This window comes from Stigmatopora nigra, chromosome 20 (genome assembly GCF_051989575.1).
Source record: "Stigmatopora nigra isolate UIUO_SnigA chromosome 20, RoL_Snig_1.1, whole genome shotgun sequence".
Classification (NCBI taxonomy): Eukaryota; Metazoa; Chordata; class Actinopteri; order Syngnathiformes; family Syngnathidae; genus Stigmatopora; species Stigmatopora nigra.
The window spans coordinates 5,522,441-5,528,060 of NC_135527.1; the positions used below are offsets into that span (position 1 = coordinate 5,522,441).

A 5,620-nucleotide genomic window follows, 5' to 3' on the forward strand; every position below is an offset into this window, starting at 1 on the left:
AGAAGACCCCCAAGCCCTCCCTCTCAATTGTAGGTGAAGGCGACCAGTCAGGTTTGCTATAATCACAGTCGTCGATTTATGACCCACGCGAGTTTGTTCTGTCCAATCAGGAAAGAGGATGTTTTACTTTTTAACTGCTTTCCGAACCTCTGGGTTGCCAGATCACAAAGACTCCAAACAAATTACATATCAATATAACCCACAGGTGTCAAAGTGGCAGCCCAGGGGCCAAATATGGGCCGCAGCATCATTTTGTGTGGCCCGGGAAAATAAATCATGAGTGGCGTCTTTCTGTTTTAGGATGAAATTAAAATGAGGAGTATAGATGTATATTCAATTTCCTTATTTTCCCCGTTTTAAATCAATAATTGTCATTTTTAATCCGTTTTTTTCGTGTTTTTAGTTCAAAAATAATTTTGTAAAATCTAATAATATATATAAAAAAGCTAAAATAAACATTGTTTTAGATCTATAAAAAACGGAATATTCAGGGCTTTTAATCCAGTTATGTTTTAGGATCAAATTAAAATGAAGAGTATAGATGTATATTACATTTACTAGTGACATTTACTAAAATCTAATAATATATATAAAAAAGCGAAAATAAACATTGTTTTAGATTTGTAAAAAACGTAATATTCAGGGATTTTAATCTAGTTATGTTTTAGGATCAGATTAAAATGAATAGTATAGATATATATTAAATGTACTGATGTTCCCCTTTTAAATCAATAATTGTAATAATATTTTTTTAATCCATTTTTTGTGCTTTTAGTTAAAAAAAATCTTTTTGTGAAATCTAAAAAATGATGCACACAAATGTACTCACAATAGGATAGTGCACAATCACCTGCCAACGAGAAGTAGTATATACTCCTCTTGTATTAGTGATTCGCACTAACTAATGGGAAAAAAAACACTGAAAAAATGCTCGTAGATATCTGTTATACACGAAAGAGATGCTGCAAAAAAAGAAAGGTTGCTAAAATCATAAACAGGCTCTTGTCTTGGCCACCTTTGCTTTCTCGTATCTCAAAATGCTTGTATGTGGAGGTACCACTGTATCTAGAAGCATTTGTAAGTGGAGGTAGAACTGTATTTGCCATTTTACAGCAGAATTGAGGAGAAAGCAAACACCCCCCTCTGTCGAATTCTTCTTGTTTACCGATCCCACGCCTGGCTGCCAGTTCTTCCCTGTAACACATTAAACCCACGAATCGCTAAAGCATTCCTAAATGCGTGTTCAATCATCAACCCAGTCTTTTAACCTTGGCCCGCCTCAGCCGGAACAAATAAGGGCGGTCTCGGAAGGGGGGGAAGTTTCGGGCGCCGCATCAGCCTAGCCGAGCGTCTGGAGAGTGCCTCCCATTCGCTCACCCTTGACTGAACGCGCTCCGTGTTGTCTCGACGTCCTCAGGTTCCCGATGCGTGATGGAGGCCGTGACGGGGTCGCCGACCGCCACTCCGAGCACGGACCGCCTCCTGCCGCGGCGGCGGCGAACTGTCGGTAAGCGTGTCATCGCTAGCGCCGGCTGATGCTAACGGACAACGACAAAAAGGTGTGAAGCTCACACCTTCCCTTGGCGTTGTCCTCTGCACCCTCGGGACTTCCTTCACTTTGGGACGTGTGAGATGTCCGTCTACTGTGGAAACCCGATAGCGAAAATGGGAAATGCTAGCGTGAAATCTAAATAGTAGCTCGTTTACAAATGGCCGCCAAAGAATGAATTGGTTGGATACCGTGTTTTTTTGGACTATAAGTCGCACCAGTCAAAGATAAATAGGAAACATATAATACTGTATTTTCTGGACTATAAGTCGCGCTGGCCAAAGATGAAGCAATCAAGATGTAATAAAACTGGTGCTCGGACGTTTGGTCGCCATTCTTTTGGTCCCTTTTGGTCTGCGGTCAAATGGTGATAAAGTTTACTGTTGAAGCCAGCTCTCAAAATTATATTCATGAGAGAGAGTTTAATATCTAAGAGAGGGTTTAATATCGAAGTACTGTTAACTATCTAAGTACTGTTTAATTTCTAAATAATGTGTACTATCTAAGTACTGTTTAATATCCAAGTACTGTTTAATATCTAAGTACTGTTTAATATCTAAGTACTGTTTAATATCTAAGTACTGTTTACTATCTAAGTACTGTTTACTATCTAAGTACTGTTTACTATCTAAGTACTGTTTACTATCTAAGTACTGTTTACTATCTAAGTAATGTTTAATATCTAAGTACATTTGACCGGCGACCAAAAAGGACCAAAAGACCGGCAACCAAACGTCCAGTCACGAGTCGCACCAGCCAAAGATAAATAGGAAACATAGAATACAGTATTTTCTGGATTCTCTGAAAGTCGAACCAACTAATGATATATAGAAAACATAAAATACGATATTTTCTGGACTAAGTCGCACAAGCCAAAGATAAATAGGAAACATATACGGTATTTTATACAGTATACAGTATTTTATACAGTATACACTATTTTGTATAGTATACACTTTTATACAGTATACACTATTTTATACAGTATACACTATTTTATACATTACACAGTATTTTATACAGTATACACTTTTATACAGTATACACTATTTTATACAGTATACACTATTTTATACATTATACAGTATTTAATACAGTATACAGTATTTTATACAGTATACAGTATTTTATACAGTATACAGTATTTTAAACAGTACACAGTATTTTATACAGTATACAGTATACATTATTTTATACAGTGTTTTATACAGTATACAGTATTTTATACAATATACAGTATTTTATACAGTATACAATATTTTATTCAGTATACAGTATTTTATACAGTATACATTATCTTATACAGTATACAGTATCTTACACAGTATCTTATAGAGTATACAGTATCTTATACAGTATCCTATACAATATTTTATACAGTATACAGTATTTTTTACAGTATACAGTATTTTATACAGTATACAGTATTTTATACAGTATACAGTATTTTTTTTACAGTATACAGTATTTTATACAGTATACAGTATTTTATACAGTATTTTATAGTGTAGATTTTGCAATCAAGAGGAAACAAAATGTATACTGTATTTTCCAGACTATAAGTCGCACCATCCAAAGATAAATAGGAAACATGAAATACAGTATTTTCTGGACTACAAATCACACTTTACTTCATGATTTGAAATTGTTTTTCCTGTGACTAATATTTAATGGCCACTTGTATGTTTTTTTTCTCTGACAACCCGAAAGCCTGTTTTTTAAAGGCTTTACGGCTTTTAAAGAGTTATTAACAAATGTAAATTTTACATTAACAGCTTCTTATTTTTTGATAAGTTTGTTTTTCATTCCTGATCAGATAAAACATTGCCCTCCCTAAAATGCAACCTAAACTACTTTTTCCCTTTTCATTTTACATTATTTGGTCGGTGCGACCTACAGTCCATACAATACGGTATTAGTAATTTTTGGGACGGCAATTTTTTAAAATATTTTTATCAGCAACAAACATACATTAAAGTAACAATAGTAAAATAGAGAACAACTGGCTAAAGCTTTTCTGACTAAAAAAAAGTGGCAAACTGACAAAATGCGCATCTTATAATCCGGAAAATACGATCAATTTCCAATTTTTGCTAACTACCACAGCACATGATTAAATTTGTGCTAATTTTTTGTCTCTTTTTCTTAGGCCTTCCAGGCCTCCATCAAACATCAAGAAACCCCCTCAAGACCCCTCTATTTTTTGAGACGTTTTCTTCCAAATCCCGTTCCAGTCTCCAAACATCCCAACGGTGCTCTGGCCACACCCCCTCGCCAAAGGTACCTCCCCCTTGTTTACAGGTATGCAAAGACACGGCGTTTATATGCACGGGTGTGTGCCCAAAGCGCTGCCTGATTAAAAAAAAGGGACGTTATCATTGATTTGGAGTACAACTTTCCTTCTATTTGTGTGATTAAAATTATAAAAAGCATGAATTTAACCCGCAAAAAAACAGAAAAAAAACCTAAAAAAAAAGGTACTTGTTTTTTTAAGAAAGAGGTATTTTTATAATCAATTTAAAAGTATTCGTGTTGGGCTAGAGCAAGGGAAAAATGCGGAAATTACTATCAGGCAAATTAGTGGGTGCCTAACTCGGAAAAAACAAATAATCGTAATACGATACGGGAAAAAAATGGATTTTAACCGGGTATTACGCATGACAATCGAACAAATGTTTAGCTTTCTGTATGATGGCAAGGGGTGAAATGCTAGCCATTAGCCTAGCGCTAGCTCAACATGAAGCTAGCGTGTTTGAGCTGTTGTGTTTATGCCGTGGCTTTTTTTTGTTGTTGGTGTTTTTTTGTTGTTGTTGGTCAACCAATTAGAAGGGAGTGCTATACCAAAGCCGTCCAGTTGGCGTGCTCAAGAGCGCAATACACAGCTATAATTAGCAACAGACCAAAGGCATTTTGTTTTGTATACGCGTTTTTGACATGAAAACTAGTTTTTTTTGTTTTAAGCCATTTAAAATTGACATTTTTATCACTAGCAAATGGCTAATCAAATTTTTGGAGAAGAAAATATTTCATTTCCTTTCCGGTACAAAGGCGGTCAAAAGTTTAGAGACAGTTTCCCATTGTAGTCAATGGTCAAGCGTCTTAAAACTTTTGGTACAATTTTATTTAAGGTGTAAAATATTACAAATCATTCATCATAATTATAGATGTTTTTGATTGAAAAATATTTTTAAATTTACGTGTCATTTCATGTTTTTAGCAACCTAAATAGACATTCAAAACGGTTTATTAAAATATTAATATGCATTTTTTTCATTTATTCATTCATTTCGAGTATTTATAGTGTGTGTGTGTGTGTGTTTATATGGGTGTTGTTTTCCTCCCCCCGAGTATATAATTCAATGTAAGTATTAATATTGTATATTATTTTGTTTGCGTGTGTTGTATCTGATGGGTTGGAACGTGCTGTACAATATACTGTAAAAATAATACATAATTCACTGTGAAATCCCGACAAAACAAAAAAAAAATACAAAAAATACAATAAGAAATACCAATAGAGTGAATGGCAGATTTTCTATTATGGTACGCTAAATCCCATGTTTGTGTATATATGCTGTGGTTAGTTGCATATCAAGCTAGCCTTGTTTTTTGGGGGGAAAAAAAACGTTTTTATGAAATTATTTAATGAAAACATTAAAGACCAAAATGTTCTGAACTTGGTTTTTTTCAGGTTTATGTTTGATGTTAATTTTTTGGGGGAAAAATTATTCTATTTCTTTTCAGTGTGTTTTACATATTTGCAAAATGCCACAAATTCTCTATGAATCATTAAAAAAGATCTAATAATGAAAAAAAAAATAATAATATATATATATATATATATATATATATATATATATATATATATATATATATATATATATATATATATATATATATATATATATATATATATATATATATATATATATATATATATATATATGAATATATATATATATATATATATATATATATATATATATATATATATATATATATATATATATATATATATATATATATGAATATGAATATAAGAATAATATATATGTATGAGAGATATGACGC

At 32.9% G+C, this 5,620-nt stretch overlaps 1 protein-coding gene across 2 annotated transcripts in view; it reads left to right on the top strand.

Moving 5' to 3' along the window:
* Positions 1 to 1,666, top strand: part of LOC144213875 (RNA-binding protein with multiple splicing-like) — a 21,501-nt gene extending 19,835 nt beyond the window's left edge. For both annotated transcript variants that reach the window (XM_077742585.1, XM_077742584.1), the window contains exon 10: positions 1,418 to 1,666. The gene's annotated coding sequence lies outside the window, so the exon portion shown is untranslated. The remainder of the gene's footprint in view (positions 1 to 1,417) is intronic.
* Positions 1,667 to 5,620: the final 3,954 nt, after the last annotated feature.